General features: G+C 43.9%; 1 pseudogene; it reads right to left on the minus strand.

The window, feature by feature from the left end:
• Positions 1–5380: 5380 nt before the first annotated feature.
• Positions 5381–5499, minus strand: LOC145394879 (5S ribosomal RNA; annotated as a pseudogene).
• Between the last annotated feature and the right edge of the window lie 12051 nt (positions 5500–17550).

A 17550-nucleotide genomic window follows, 5' to 3' on the forward strand; every position in this document is an offset into this window, starting at 1 on the left:
TATAAGATGAGCTAGTAAAAATCCATAAAACTGAAGTAAAAGTACAGAAATGCAGCTAAAATAAAGTGTTCAGGAGTAAAACTTACCTTCATATCACTTCCCACCATCCTAGTGCAAAATTTTACCAGCACCCTCCAGGAGTTAAGCATATGTCTATATGTAGAATATCATGAGCTTTCTCATGGATTTCGCGGAATTTCGATACCACCAATAGTGGTTGAATAAATCACAAAAAACTTTGAAAACTCACAAGTCAGTGTTACCACCATAGAGGAGGGCAGGGAGTGAAGGAGTGATGGGGAAGCCAGGAGGGTATGGAGGAGGGATGGGAGATGGGGAGAAATGAGGTTGCGGGCAGGATTCTCCCCCTTCTGTCATCAGGCAGACGGGCGCTTTTACCGTACATTTACTCATGGCTTGCGGTCTGTTAGATGCTGAGTGGCCATGCAGAAACATAACTCATTGTGATCAGGGGACTTTCGACACCCGCTGTCGCCAAACATGTACTTGTAGCTTGTGGTCTGTGTTCAGTGGTAGTGGCGGTTGGGAATGACTTAGCCCGGTGTTCTCCTTTGCTGTCTTGGCAGCGAAGGGCTTTGTTGTGTTTACCAGTTGATACAAGGGGAAGGCTCTGTGATTGGTTGGTCATACCAAAGCTTTGTGTGTAAGAGCCTCCATCACTGGGTAATCAGAATTCAGCTTGTAACAGTTCAAATGCCTCTTGCAGTTTTGCCAGCCAAACCGCACACGGCTCACCACACACCAAGCCACCAGCCAGGGATGGCAATAATACAACGGTAATTATCGTATTTAAGGTGGGGGGTGTAAGGTTGGGGGAGGGGAGAGACAAGTGGACATGGGAGGGAAAGAGGCTGGTGGGGTGGGGGGATATGCTTTTGATCTTGGGAGGAGAGAGGTGTTGGTGGTCAGGGAAAGAGGGAGAGGAGGACTCAGGGATGGTGAGAGGCAGTGGGTTCAGAGGATTAGATGGAAGAGAAAGAAGGCTGAAAATGCGAAACAAGGTATTACATTTTTTTCATTGTGTGTGTAGATAATCTGTAATAATGGTAGTTAAGCACTGAAAGGCAGAAATGTTCTTAATTTTTGTAAAATACAGTACAGGTGTATATGGTTGTACAATAATCTTGGCAAGAATATGAGAATCCATCCCTGCCGCCAGCCTGCCAACCCATGCAAATTGAGTCTCACAGTAAACACACTGGTATCAACATCTTGTGTGTCTTTGCTATGTTTTCAGTTAAGATTTATCTTCACGATGCCCCCCAAAAGAGCATCCAAGTCACCTGCTGGAGCTGCCCGTAAGCGCCCAAAGAAGGTGATGACTCTGCAGGAGAAGGTGGAGTTATTAAATAAGTTACGGGAGGGAATGTCTTTCGCTGCTGTGGGTCGACTCTACCACGTGAACAAAAGCACTGTGCGTACTATCAAGAAAAATGAGGAGAGCATTCATGCTGCTGTGTGTGCCAGTGCTCCACGCAGTGGTAAGCATGCCTCACAAGTGAGGGACAAGGCAATTGTGAAAATGGAGAATGCCTTGTTTCTGTGGATGGAGGACCAGCACCGGAAAGGCATAGCAGTGGACTCTAACATCATCCGGAAGAAGGCTAAGACTCTCCACCAATGCCTTAAGGCTGCAGCTGAGGAACTCAGCCCCAGGGCCAGTGCTGCTACCACCTCACCTATGACACCTATGGCAACTTTTCAGGCCAGCAGGGGATGGTTTGAAAACTTCAAGCGCCGATTCGGACTGAAGAATGTTAAGATGAGTGGGGAGGCTGCTTCAGTGGACACCGTAGCTGCGAAAGCATTCCCAGCCGAGTTGAAAGCCATCATCGAGGAGAAAGGTTACAAGCCGAAGCAAGACTGGAATATGGATGAGACAGGTTAGTCAATAAAGTACAGTACTGTACAGCTCAAAACGAGAGAAAAAATGTGACCGATTTTGACAATATGTTATTGATCAGTATTTAATTGACCAGGGGTGTTTTTAAGGGGGGCAGCATATATCCGTGGATTTTTAACATACGCAAGTGTCTCTGTTACCTAACCCCTGCAGATGTTAAGGGAGCACTGTATATATATATATATATATATATATATATATATATATATACAGTAATCCCTCTAATATCCGGACGCCCAATAACCGAACATCCCCACTAACCGAACCTTATCGTCCTGGGATCAAACATTCCCAAAATGGTCCGAAAATCCAAAAAAATTGGGAAAAAAAATCGATTTTTTGCCGTCCGTAATTTGAACTTGCCGCGCGCGCCGCGTGAGAGCATTGTTTTGGTTCGTCATTCCTCCGACGTCCGATAGAGCGCCGCTGCATCCTCCCCACTTCCCGCCTGTCTCTCACCGCGACAAGACCTACGCTCTTCGCCATGGCTGCCCACGTGCTCGCTTTTGTGGTGGTGCCGTACTTGCTACAAGACCTCCCTGCTGCTCTCTGCCCTACTCTTAGTGTGTGTGATGATGGCCCCGCCTCCTGAGAAAAGGAAGAGAGTGGTGTTGACTCTGGAGAAGAAACGGGAGATATTGGAGAAGGTTGATGCGGGTTGGTCTTCCTCTCGCATTCTCCGCGAGTTCAACCTGGCCCGGTCAACTTTGTTTGATATCAAGCGTTCCCGAGACAAGCTCATGCAGTACACGGCTGACTTCTCGTCGAGAAGCAAATGCAACGTGGAGAGGAAGGTTATGTTTACCCCCAAGTATGCAGAGATCGACCGCTCCACGTTGATTTGGTATCGACAGCAACGTGCAGCTGGTGTGATGGTACGTGGAACGGAGCTGAAGGCTGCTGCTGAGAAGTTTGCAAGGCTTCACGACGCCCTAGACTTCAAGGCATCCGAGGGTTGGCTCTTCGCATTCAAGTTGCGACATGGCCTTACTAACCGTAAAGCACATGGCGAAGCATTGGACGCTAACGAGGATGGAGTGGACGAGTTTCGGCACAAGGTGAAAGGCTGGATCGACAGGGAGGGCCTCACTCTCGGTCAAGTCTATAACACTGACGAAACTGGCCTATTCTATCGCTCGGTGCCAACGAACACTCTCGCCGATGAGACGGAGAAGCGTGTACCTGGCCGCAAGCTTTCTAAGGAACGGATATCTGCTTTGTGTTGTGCCAATGCTAACGGCATGCACCTGCTTAAGCCCGTTATTGTTGGCCATGCAAAGCAGCCTCGGTGCCTTCGTGGGGTGATGGATGTCCTTCCTGTCGTATGGTACCATTCTTTGAAAGCATGGTTCACAGCTGTGATTTTCAAAGACTGGTTTCACCATCACTTCGTCAGGGAGGTCATACATTACCAGACGAAGACACTGGGAATTCCTCGCGACCAGGTAAAGGCTCTCCTTCTCCTCGACAATGCACCTGCCCACCCGTGCGACAAGGACTTGGTTGCTGAGAATGGCGTATTAGGTGCATGTTTCTGCCACCTGTCGACTGCTCTCATTCAACCAATGGACCAAGGAGTGATCGTGGCAACAAAGCGCCTGTACCGTCGGAAGTTCCTGGACGAGGTGATGGTGGTTCTCGAGGACGAGGGCAGGCACAGGGAAGGACGTGACACTCGAGGCAAGCGGACTTTGGAAACCTTCGCCGCTACAACATCAAGTCTGCGCTGTACAACTGGGCTAGTGCATGGAAGGAAGTCCCTGTGAAAACTCTTGAAAATGGTTGGTCTCGTCTGCTTCTCGGAACAGATGTGAGTACGATTTCCTAGGGTTTGACGTGGATGACTTCCATGCACGGCTCACGTACGCACGGCGACGATGTTGATGTGGACGATGTTCGTGAGTGGTTGGACGACGACGAGGGCGATCCTGGGTATCAGACGTTGTCTGATATCGAGATCGCGTCTTCGGTTGCTGGTGTCAGTCCCGAACTTGAAGATTCCGACGACGAAGGCGATGATGATGCAGACTCCGCCCAGCAGGACACTACTCCAGCCATCCCCAAGCTGAGCGCACTCCGGGAACATCTAGAGTTCGTCCTAGACTACCTGGAACACCCGGACTGCGACAGGGAGATGGGGCCCTTGGGACTCGTGGAGGAAGTGCGTGCTTTCCGCAGCGCATCATCAATCGCCAGAATCGTCGGTCCTTGCGTCAGTCAACGATTGACAGTTTTTTCAGGCCCGTGACCCCCGCTGTGCCGAGCCCTGGTTCCACTCCCGTTGCCTCCCCAAGACAGGCCCTCATGCTCCGAGCCACAGCCCAGCACATCAGCTACAGTGGAGTCACCGCTCGACGTGAGTTTGCGGCTGTCTTCAGAGTCTTCTGTAGTCGTACGCCATCACCACTACCCACCGATGCACCCCTTTGTCGCCTGACAGTGATCATCTCGGGCTCTGTCAGTGAATATACTGCAAGCACTTCTCCTCTAGACTACACGGTATTTTAGAGTGTTGTGCAGTGAAAAAACGGTGTGTTGTGTTAAGGTTTTCAAGTTGGGAGAAAAGACTAAGTAGAAAAGAAATTTAACGTAACTAACCTTCTTTGTTTTGGCTTTGGAAACTTAAAAAACTTGGGAAAAGTTAATGTGCAACACTTAAATTTAATGGAACATTATTTGGACTAAAGTGAACACTGTGAAAAGAACGGACTTCTGTGTGTTAGTGACTAAGTTCAGTGCAAGACTTCAGGAAGAGTGTAGTGCAAGTGCTTCAGGAAATCGTTCTTACTGTCAGAGTCCGAGAGGAGGCGGTTATTCATCGAGGTGGCCAGGGACTTGCTGTAAGTAGCCAAAATGTTTCATGTTGTACTATTTTCCATACTATATTTACCAGAATGTTTCATATTGTATTTTTTCCCATACTATACTTACCAGAAAGTGTCATACTGTACTTCTTTCCATACTAAACTTACCTCATGCATGTGCAGTAGGAATGTGTTTTTCAGAGTTCGGTTAGGTTCAGTTAGGTTAGGTTCGGTTAGAGTCCATAAGTACCAGAATGTTTATTAATGTATGAACATACTTCTAAACCCACATTTTATGTGTCTATTGCATTTATTTCAGTCATTTATGTGCCTTATTGGTGTGATTTGGGTGTTAAATAGGTGCTATGCATGTCCGGAGAGAGTTGTATAGGTGTTTCTCTGTGTTAGGGTCCGTAAGTACAAGTCCATAAGCTGGGGCCCAATATCCGGACAAAACCAATATCCGAACCTACCGATGGCTCTATTGATCCGGATATTGGAGTGATTACTGTATATATATATATATATATATATATCCATCCATCCATTGCCAGATGCCATGTACCCCAAACGGGGTGGTCAAGGGCTTAGAGTTAATTGTTTTACAGGGAGGGGCACTAATCCTCCACCAACCCCACTTGACACGTAGGGATGCCAACAGCATCTGGTGTTCCCAGGCGGTCACCCATCCAAGTAGTAACCAGACCCAATGTTGCTTAACTTCGCTGATCGGACGGGAAGTGGTGTACTCAATGTGGCATGGCCGTTGGATACCAGACTTTAATAGGCTAGAATTCACTTTTATCAGACTCGAGGAGCTACCGGACTAAATTTCTGCAGATCAGAAAATGTCCGATAAAGCTAGAAGCGGTCCGGACTGCCTGACAACTTCAGCTATGTTCACCACAGTAAGGTAAATAAAAGGCATTTTTATCAATGTACAGTACTATATTATTATAATTATTATAACATTTGATTAATGTAGTGAAGGTATAACACAGTACAGTACTGCAATGGTAGTGAAAAAAGTTTAAAAACCGCCGGTGCAATCTAGACTAATATCCGATATATCGGAAAAATTCCAGATTAGCAGGGAGGAGTCCGAATGTCGCTTTTATCGGAATTTCGCCTCTTTCGGAATGGCTTGGGCCACAATTAGTCCGTTATAGTTAGGTCTTATTGTATTATAGTTTTTCACTTCCATACCAGCACATGTTGTAACTTGCTAACTGCATTAACTGGGTACATTCATGTGTACAGGCAGGTAGGTAGTCCTGTTGGTACCCCTGTTGGTACCCCAGTACAAAGTTACAATGGTTTTCTCTTGGGCTGCACCATAAAGAAATACCAGTGCAGCACCCTCTCCACTGCTGATTTAAATTCTTCTTGAACTGTTGCAAGTTTGTTGCGCCAGTATGTGCTCTGGCTGGGAGTTCCTGCCATTTACAATTCTCATGCTGAAGGTCCATCTCGCTTTCACTGTGGTCCTCGAAGATTTTGGGGGATTTTTGGTTTAATTTTATATATCTGTATACAAGCAAATATTCTGGCAATCGGAAACATTTGCCTGTTTTTAGGAATCTGTATCAACAATAGTGATACATGGCCAGGAGAGGTTATGTTTCCACATGTACATGACTGATTCCTTCTTATGCTTTCACATCCAAACCTTCCAGTACTCTCTCCTGACAAGCATATCCCTACTCCCCTTTTTCCTAACTAAGCTATTCAAGACTTCTCATAAACTTGTCCTTGCCAATTCCAGCCTCTCTCACAACCAGTCTATTCTGTTACTCTCATTTTCAATCTTTACTCAGTCCTAAGCTAACCAACCTTTTAATTAATCTAACTAATCCTCTTCCAGCAAATCTCCCCCCCTTCTCTCTCCATCTTTTCTTCTCTCCCAATCACACTTGCTCTGCAACCTATATATATATATATATATATATATATATATATATATATATGTACAGTAGAACCTCATTGGTCCAGACCCCTTTGATCCGGACTTCTGTTAATTCGGACAAAATTTAAAAATAATAAGCTCCAAAAATATGTTGAAAGTAATTCTAAAGTCATTTTCAGTATCGGCGCGGAAAGCGATCGTCATTCGTTTAGTCTCGGATCACGGTAGGTCACAAATTGGGCACCTATTTAAACACACGCTAGCATTCGTTCCATCAACTAGTTCACCACCATTTATATTTTTACGCTGTATTTCAAAAGTTAATCCTCCTTACCAAGCCCCTTAATGCAAGTGTAGCTTCTGCAATGAATAAAGGTGTTAAGAGGAGGAGTTTGCTTACACAAAAATGGGTCAGAATATTCTGCAGTGTTTAATGATTACTGTAGGTTGTTTTTTGTACTTAAATGTGTTTTACTTGTACATCAAACATTAGCTTCTTGCCCATATGGGCGTTATCAATATGCCAAAGATGACAATGTATTTTTTGCCTACATAAGTTTTATTTTTATTCCAAATATTACAGTTAATTCATTAATTAATTTTTTTGCCTACACGGGCCTTAGTCACTTACTACAGTTTAAAATGTAGGTTAGTTTCTTGTCATTGCCTTACCTGTAAATTATGCAATACAAAACTATCGTACATGATTAGTTTGGTTATTTTAGTATCCTTTCATCTTTTGCAGTTACGTAGGGTTGACATATGCCACATGTGTTAATAATTAACAAACATACCATATGTAGATAGTTTTTGGTATGAACTGGAGATTACCCTGATGATCCGGACAATCTGCTAATTCGGACAACCCTTCCCCCCATATAGTCCGAATGAGAGAGGTTCTACTGTATATATGTATACTGTATATATATATATATATATATATATATATATATATATATATATAATATAATATATATATATAATGTACCTGTGTGTGTGTGTGCAAGAAACAGAATCTAAAGGTGAATGTAGGGAAGAGTAATGGTATGGTCTTTGAAAGAAATGAAGTCAATGAATGTACAGTGAAGCTGGATGAGGAGGAAATGGATAATGTGAGTGCGTTTAAGTACTTGAGTAGTGTGATCAGTAAGGATGTAGGTTTGGAGGGTGAAGTGCTTGAAAGGGTGCAGTAGGGAAGAAAGGTTCCTGGTTCCTTGAAAACAGCGATAAGAAACAGGGAAGTGAGCATGGAAGTGAAAAAGCTACCACATAACGGTATTGTAATACCAACTCTGACATATGGAAATTAATCTTGGACCTTGTTGGAGGGACAGAAGTCAACGGTGCAAGCAGTAGAAATGTGTTATTTGAGAGGAGCCTGTGGAGTCGCATGGAGAGACACACTGACAAATGAGAAAGTGGAAGAGCGTTGTGGTGTGGATAGGGATGTGATAGGATGTATTAGAACACACTGAGGTGGTTTGGACATGTGGAGAGGATGAAGAGCGTGAGACTGACGAGGAGAGTGTATGTGAGTGAGGTGGAAGTGGGTGAGGGAGGGGAAGGCCAAGGATGAGATGGAGGGATGGAGTGGAGAGGTATATGAGAGAGAGGGGTGAGAGCTGGGAGCAGGGCAACGAAATGGCGGGGGACAGGGCAACATGGAGGTGATTTGTTTGTGGCCACCCCTTATGGGATTAAGGCATCTGACAATAGATAGATAGAGATAGATAGTGTGTGTTCAGTAATCCCTAATTTATCCGGACATAATAGAACCAAAGGCATGTCCAGGTAGTGGCAACATCCGGATAATGAACACTATTCCTCTAGCACACCCACACCCCAGTATCTATACCCACCTACAATCTATACTTAATTGTACAGTACCTGTGCTTACTTTTGGCAGTGTTTTCCAGTCATTCAGGCATATTTAGACATCAAAACATACATAGGATTATCCAAAGTAATGCTAAACACCAAGAAAACAATGCAGAAAAACTACTGAACACCAAAAAACTATCTATCTATCTATTGCCAGACGCCTCAATCCCGTTTGGGGTGGCCACAAACAAATTGCCTCCACGTCGCCCTGTCCCCCGTCATTTCACTGCCCTGCTCCCAACTCACCCCCCCCTCTCTCATATACCTCTCCACCCCATCCCTCCATCTCATCCTCGGCCTCCCTCTCCCTCTTCCTCCCTCCACCTCACTCGCATACACTCTCTTCGTCAGTCTTTCACCCTCCATCCTCTCCACATGGCCAAACCACCTCAGTGTATTCCTCCTAACACTTCCTATCACATCCACATCCACACCACAATGCTCCTTTATATTCTCATTTGTCAGCCTGTCTCTCCATGTGACTCCACAGGCTCCTCTTAAATAACTCATTTCCACTGCTCTCACTCTTGACTTGTGTCCTTCCAGCAACGTCCTAGCTTCACTTCCATACGTTAGAGTTGGTATCACAATACTGTCATGTAGTAACTTTTTCACTTCCATGCTCACTTCCCTGCTTCTTATCACTGTTTTCAAGGAACCTGCAACCTTTCTTCCCTGCTGTACCCTTTCAAGCATTTCACCCTCCAAACCTCCATCCTTACTCATCACACTACCCAAGTACTTAAACGTCCTCACATTTTCCAATTCCTCAACATCCAACCTCGCTGTACATTCACTGACTTCACCTCTCTCAAAGACCATCACTTTACTCTTCCCTACATTCACCTTTAGATTCCGTTTCTTACACACTCTCCCAAACTCATCCACCAAGCCTTGAAGCTCTCCTTCGTCTTCACTCAACAACACAGTATCATCTGCAAACAACAGTACAGAGAGTTTCCAAACACTCCCCTCTCGCACCAGGGCCACTTCAACATCCACTACCCTACCTTGTACCTCTTTTATTACCCCATCCATGTACAGATTGAATAACCATGGAGACATTACACATCCCTGTTTCAACCCAACCTTCAAAGAGAAAATTTACTCAGTTCACCATCCACACGCACTGCAGCCTTAGCACCATCATACATACTCTTCACAGCATTCAACAACTTCCCATCTACTCCATATATTCTTAATACTTTCCACAATCCTTGTCTATCCACCTTTCATATGCTTTCTCCAAATCCATGAAGGCCGCATACAACTTCTTTCCCTTCTCTAGAAACTTTTCCACTAAAGATCTAAGGATGAATATCTGATCTACACAACCTCTTCCCTTCCTAAAGCCTCCCTGTTCTTCTCCAACTATTTCCTCTGTTCTTTCTCTAACTCTGTCAATAAGTATTCTACCATACACTTTTCCTATTATACTAAGAAGACAAATGCCCCTATGATTACCACACACTTCTTTTTCCCCTTTTCCTTTGTACAAGGGAATAATTATACCTGACTTCCAATCCTCCAGGGCTCTACCTTCCTCCCAGGCCAATCTGCATATTTTCCACATCCATTCAACTACTATCTCTCCCCCATACTTCAGCATTTCACCACACACTCCATCAATTCCTGGGGCTTTCCCCAATTTAACTTTTTTCATTGCTTCCACAACTTCTATCCTACTGATTTCTTCCCGTCTTCTCACCTCCCTCCTTCTCCCAGCCATTCCCCAGCCACTTATACTCGCATTACTTCCATCCTTTATGTTCAACAATTCCTTAAAGTGTTCTCTTCATCTGCTCACTTTTTCTCCCTTCTCCACTAGTAATCTACCATTTTTGTTTGATGATATCTCTCCAACGCTCCTAGGGTCTGGGGATGGTAAGCTGAAGACATAATCTGGGTGATGCCCAACTCTTTCAGAGACTGCTTGAAAACATTTGACATGAAATTACTTCCCTGGTCTGACTGTACCTCCATGGGCAGACCAGACTTGGTGAAGAACCCTAGCATTTCCTTAACCACATTCTTTGCTGAGATATTTCTAAGTGGAATGGCTTCAGGATAACGAGTAGCCATATCAATCAGGGTCAACACATAAGAAAATCCTGAAGAAGTCTTAGGAAGAGGGCCCACAATATCCACCAACACACGGGTGAATGGCGCCTCAAAAGGAGGAATGGGAACTAGAGGTGCAACCTTTTCGGTCTGATTACACTTCACCACAACTTGACAGGTGTGACAAGACTTACAATACCAGGAAACATCTCTGAAGATACCTGGCCAGTAGAAGTGTTTCAAAATGCGTGCCACAGTCTTCCTCACTCCAAGGTGTCCTGCCAAACTGGAATCATGAGCCACTCTAATGATATCCTGCCTACAATCACGAGGGATGACGACTTGATGTACAACCTGCCATTCACAGTTGGCTGATGCTGTTGGGGGTCTCCACTTCCTCATAAGTACTCCTGACTTTATATAATAACAAGTAGAAGCACCAGCTGACTCTTCCTCACTGCAAGCAGAGTTAGCTAGACCTTTCAACTCAGGGTCAGCAACCTGCAACTCAACCAACTCTTGACGAGACAAATTATCAACACTACGGGGTACTGCCTCATCTGGTGAGTGGTCCAAATTGGCAAGAAAAGTGTCAGCTAGGATAACATCATCATTATCCTCTAAGTCACCAGTAACTTTAGACTTAGCCCTAGTGACCGCACATGCAGAGAACACATCAGGGACATCACAATCCTGGGTCGCAATCATTGGTTCACTAGACAACTGAGGAGCTGGAAACACTTGACTTCCACCAATATCATTTCCAAGTAAGAAAGTTACACCTGACATTGGGAGTGTCTCAACCAACCCAACCATAACGGAACCATTAACAAAACCAGACTCTAAATTCACTCTGCACAGAGGGACAGAGAAGTAATTATTCCCTACACCTTGTAAGACTACAGTTTCATCAGAGGAATTAACATTAGAGCCTAGAACACTGGTCAGCATAAGGGATTGGCAAGCACCTGTATCACGATATATTTTAACTGATTTCCTGTCCTTACTGTCCAGAGGACTGACAAAACCATCAGACAGGAAATTAGCACATGAACTTTTGAGAGTGTCACCCACGATACTGCTCAAAAGAGGAGCTTCATCATGAGAATTTAATTTACCCCTCAAAGCAGGTTTAGTTAACTCGGTTAAAAAATTCTGGGAACTCTCAAGGGTGGACACTAGACCAATTGACTGAATATTTAAAGACTCCTTTTTGTTCACATCACGCTGTCTCCTGAAACATTTCTCCGTAGTATGACCAAGCTTACTACAATAAGTATATTTACTTTTCTGAAATCTAGAGGTGGAGCTGGTATTTACTTCCTGAGAAACATCATCTTTATTCTCTTTCCTGTTACCTGTACTCTGAGTAGGGGCAACGTACTTACTCTCAACTTTCCCTTTTTCTTTAGAATATCTCTTGTGAGTGAGAACATATTCATCAGCTAAAACTGCAGCATCAGACAAATTATCTATTCTTTTCTCATCAAGATATAGGCTTACATCTTTATTAATACACCTTTTGAAGTCCTCCAGCAAAATCATCTGCTTAAATTTATCAAAATCAGAATTTACATTCTTAGAATTTAACCACTGCTCTAACAGATCTTCTTTGATTTTTGCATACTCAACATGGGATTGCTTATCTTGCTTATAAGTTGTCCTAAATTTTACTCTATAGGCTTCAGGAACAACCTCTTAGGCCTTAAGAATCAAGCTCTTAACTACATCATAATTATCAGATTGATCCTGAGGCAAAGATGCATAAGTTACTTGAGCTTTACCGGTGAGAACACTCTGAAGGAGTACTGGCCAATACTTTTTGGGCCAATCAAAACCTGTAGCTACCCTCTCAAACAACTGAAAATACTTTGTTAAATCAGATTCATTAAAAGGAGGGACAAGTTTAACATTTTTAGCCACATCAAAATCATCAGAGCTAGATGATCCAGTTCCACCTTGTTTCATGCGATACTCATGGTCTGCCTGAATCCTAGCAAGTTCAATTTGTGCCTGAGCCCGTGCCCGTGCCTCCTGAATACAAGCCTGAGACTCAGCCTCCTTAGCACGTGCCTGAAACTCAGCCTCCTTGGCAAGAGCCTCCTGCAGAGCTAGTTGAAACTTAGCTATTTCATTCTGCGTTTTTTTTTTTTTTTTTTTTTTTTTTTTTTTAATATCTCCAACTCTGGGCATAGGCTTCACAGCCTGCTATCAAGGCCCAGCAGTCCTCCTACATACCATACACCTCTACATGTCACCACTTCGGCGCTAACACCCACCGTCCATATTGAATACATGCTAGGGCTGTCTCATGCAGGATTGGTGTATTGGTATTAGCGGGGGTATTTTTACGACATGTCAGCGGGTCTTCTGGTAGATCAGTAAATCCTGGTTTAATGAAATTCAAATCCTTAAACTGTTCCCTGCCCCAGCCGGGATTCGAACCTGGGTCCGTCAGGACTGCAGGCCACCTCTCTACCGATTGAGCCACCGCCTCGTCTGGAGGAGTTACATTAAACAAGCTTTTATTAATCATGCCAACAATTTGATCTTTAGAATGATGAGAGTGAACAGCAATTCCTAATTGTTGAGCAACAAGCTTAAGTTCATTCTTTGTTCTGTTTTCTATATCACACACTGTTTGCACATTTGACAAAAAATCTTTGGCTTCATCAAGAGTAGTAATAGTAGACATCATGAATAAATCACAGTCACAAAATATCAAGCAATATCCTTATGGTAACATCCTGAATATCCTGATAAGAGGTCGCCAAATTAATGTTACGGAACAAAGAGAGACAATGAACACTTCAAGTGAGAATACTAAAATCACTACTGTCCCGCAAAGTTCCTGGTTCAAAACAAAAGACTTAGGTAAAATTACAAGTTAAAGTTCAATGCTCAAAGTAACAACTAAACATTCAGGACTCGTAAGGATAATGTAATGGCAAAACAGGTTACATATATGGTTAACTGCAATAGCCTCTATTAACACGAAATTAGCAAGAGCAAATTTATCTAAGTCAGCCCTGATAAAATGAGAAAACTGGATAATGCTGAGTTAAAGCAAGATATAATATTATTACAGATACAAAATATTACTAATACTGGCTGACAGTATGGAACCAATATGAAGCATAAAAACTTTACCAGGCTTACGAATTAACGCCTTAGGCTATACAGTACAAGAAAAATGGTAATAACACGTATACTCAAATTATACAGCAGCTAGATGGCTGGAGACTTCCTGAGCACTCACAAAAATAATAATATACTGTACAGGGGAGGACAGAGATGTGAACAGAATGAGGAGTAGATCTAAGTGGCAACTAATGCAGAGACTGAGCTCATTGTATAGGGGGCTGGCAGAGCTTGATTCAACTTGTAAGAAGGATGCACAAATGAAGGCACAGGGGACGAAGAGTTGACAATCCTGCTCAGAACAACAGAAAGAACGACTTACTGTACTATAAGGGGAGAAGGGGGGAGTGAGGCAGAACACGCAAGCCTGGTCACTATGGAAGCCACATGACGAATCATGAACAAACATGCAGCATACTGTACATGAGGATCATACAAAGGATGATGCAATCATGAACAAAACTGTATCATAAGTTAGGATTATACAAGGGATGATTAAATCATAGGCTATGTAACAATATATATATATATATATATATATATATATATATATATATATCCATCTTTGCATAGCGCCTTGCGTAAGCTTGAGCAGGAAAGATAAAGTATGAACCTAACATATATCGTATGTAACATGTGCTCTCAGGGCCAGACTCCAACCAAAACCAGCAAAGATAATATTTTGATGGGAACCAAAATGCTAGAAGTGAAGGAAAATTATAAGAAAAAGTATGAGCATAACCATATGTGGACATGCATTTCACTGCAATTTAGTTGTATGTATTTTCTTTGTATTTTTGTCACAACTTACCTGTTTCAAAATGGCAAGCAAGAGTGGTTCTTTGCGTAGCAGTGGTAATGTATGAGCAGCCTGGCACCTCTAAGTCTTCGAAGGCAAAGGAGAAATGGCAATACAGGAAAGGGCAGAAATACACCAAGTATACACTTGCTGACAGTATGGCAATATAATGCAGAACTACAGTTACTTAACCACAATTATAGTTCATAAAGTTTACAGGGGGTGTGGGCAAAACATCATGATTTTAGGTAGTTAGGTTCGGAGGCCCTGGACCCAAACTAATTTTTCCCAGAAGTTCAGTTTAAATTTCGATGTTTTCAGTTTCAATGCGGTTTTTTGGTACATATCTCCATCTGAATTTGAGATTTTACTGTATATATATATATATATATATATATATATATATATATTTGAGGGGGCTCTCCCTACGTGCTAAGGGGTCTTTGTATGCAGCATGTGTTAGGAGTGTAATGCTGTATGGCAGTGAGACCTGGGCAGTGAAGGAGGAAGACATTCGCCGGCTCAGACGTACAGAAATGACAATGATTAGGTGGATGTGCAGTGCGTCCCTGCGTCCAAGGCCTGGAGGGGCTGGGTTTACAATGGAAGAGTTGAGAGGTAGGATGGGACTGGAGTGTATTGGTGTTGTGATGAGGAGAGGTAGATTGAGGTGGTTTGGACATGTGGAGAGGATGGGGGATGATAGTTGGGTGAGGAAGGTGAGAAGTGTTAATATTGGGGGAGGGGTTATGAGGGGTAGACCGAGAAAGACATGGGATGAGGTCATTAAGTGTGACCTTAGGGTTAAGGGACTGAACAGGGAGGCTGCAGTGGATCGTGCAGCATGGAGAGCCGCCATTAGGTGACCAAGGCCGACACATGCAAGCATGTTGGAGCCTTTAAAAACGAAACGAAACGAAAAGAAACGATATATATATATATATATATATATATACTGTATATTCCGCTTCCCGTTCGATCAGCGAAGTTAAGCAACGTTGGGTCTGGTTAGTACTTGGATGGGTGACTGCCTGGGAACACCAGATGCTGTTGGCATAACGTTCTCCCTACGTGTCAAGTGGGGTTGGTGGAGGATTAGTGCCCCTCCCTGTAAAACAATTAACTCTAAGCCCTTGGCCACCCCGTTTGGGATACATGGCATCTGGCAATGAATGAATGAATATATATATATATATATATATATATATATATATATATATGGAGCCTCTGTGGTACAGTGGTAGAGTGTGCGTTTTGTATACGGGCGAGCCAGGGTTCGCGCCCTGCCAGGGTAATAAACTTTGGGAGTGTTCACCCGGCCACGTACTACATTGGCGGACACCAGGGCTGCTGTGGTTGAGCCAGTGTCGCATACTATAAAGTATGCTTGCACCCAGTCGGCTTGCGTGGGCCGATTACTCTTTGTTCACAGACTACACACACATCCAAAGCCACTCCAACACGACAATTACACTAGCAAGCACTTCTCACCCTGCATATAATCTCTACTAGACAGCCTAAGCCACTTGGTAGAGATGCTTTGGCTGTATCGTCCCGACTTCGATCGGGATAGGCCGGTCCTGCAGTGGATACTCAAACGGCTCTTGATGATGATATATATATATATATATATATATATATATATATATATATATATATACAGTAAACCCTCGTTATACAATGGCCCTGTAACCGATATTTTGCTTAAACGATGTCACCATTTTAGTACCCTAAAAAGGCCAGTTCACACAGGCTGAATCGCGGCCGTTTTTTTCGCCGATTTGCGGGGGGGAAATGCCGATTTTCGGCATTTCTCCCGGAAAGGTGTTCGCACGTACGGGGACTGCAGAGACAGGAACGCGACAACAGTGTTTACAAAGATGGACCACCGTACTCCTAGTAGGTGTGCAGCTCTTGCACTCTTCCAACTTCAAGATGAGTCCTCACGGCCGCGATTTAGCTCCTATCTATAGGTATTTAGTGCCACTCAGCTTTCCGGGGGCTTCAGGGGCTGTATGCATAAATTTTCTTAAGCATAAATCATGTACAAGATTCCTTTACCTTTAACTCATTACTTTTAACTTATACTTAAATAATCATACTTTTATACTCATGCTCATATCAGATACACCCAAACTGGAATGAACGCTAAAGTGAGATTAATTGTGGTAGTAGTGTAAACAAGATGTATTAGCCTTCGTTCCCAGAGCTTTGCCTTGTTCGGTGCTTCCATTTAAATCGGTCCGGTTTCTTTCCCCCGATTCCGGCAAAAAAAGACCGACATGTTGGTCTCTCCATTCCGGCGAAAAAAGCGGCCGGAATTTCTACCGGGAAGCAAATTCCGGCAAAAAACGGCCGCGATTTTGCTCGTGTGAACCGGCCTTAAGCTCACAAAACGATGGAAACGAATTGCTACAACGATGGATCATCTGCAGCTCAGTGGATAATGAGCGTGCGAACGTAGCATCCCTGCACGGTAGAGGCGGGAAATCACACTCTCGTTCGCGCTGTCTTTGGATTAAGACGTATTGTTCATGCTCTCAGCCGCCCACGTGGTGCACTTTCGCCTTCCCAGTTTTCCTTGATATTGTGCCTATTCTGAGTGTTAACGATGGCTTCTAAGCGCCCAGCCTCTACTGTGTTTGCTGACAAGGCTAAACGCTCCAGGAAAAGCCTGTCTCTGGAAGTTAAGCTTGACATCGTACGACGCCGTGACGGAGGTGAAGGAGCCAGCTCTATCGCCAGGACGATTGGGGTGCCACAGTCGACTGTGTCTACAGTAATAAAGAATGCCACCGCTGTGAAGAAGGCTGGGGAGACAACAACTACGCTGATGGCAAAGAGGATAACCCGCAGACGAGACACGATTTTGGAGGAGATGGAGAGGCTACTGAGGCTGTGGATTGATGAGCAAACTCGGCGACACATGCCTTTGTCTACAAGTCTGGTGTCCACCAAGGCCTTGTCTCTCTTCGAAGACCTGAAGAACAAGCAGGAGATGGAGCCTAATATTACCTTCAAGGCTAGCAAGGGC

Source organism: Coenobita brevimanus, chromosome 28 (assembly GCF_032717465.1).
Source record: "Coenobita brevimanus isolate Jiangsu-jjx chromosome 28, ASM3271746v2, whole genome shotgun sequence".
Taxonomy (NCBI): Eukaryota; Metazoa; Arthropoda; class Malacostraca; order Decapoda; family Coenobitidae; genus Coenobita; species Coenobita brevimanus.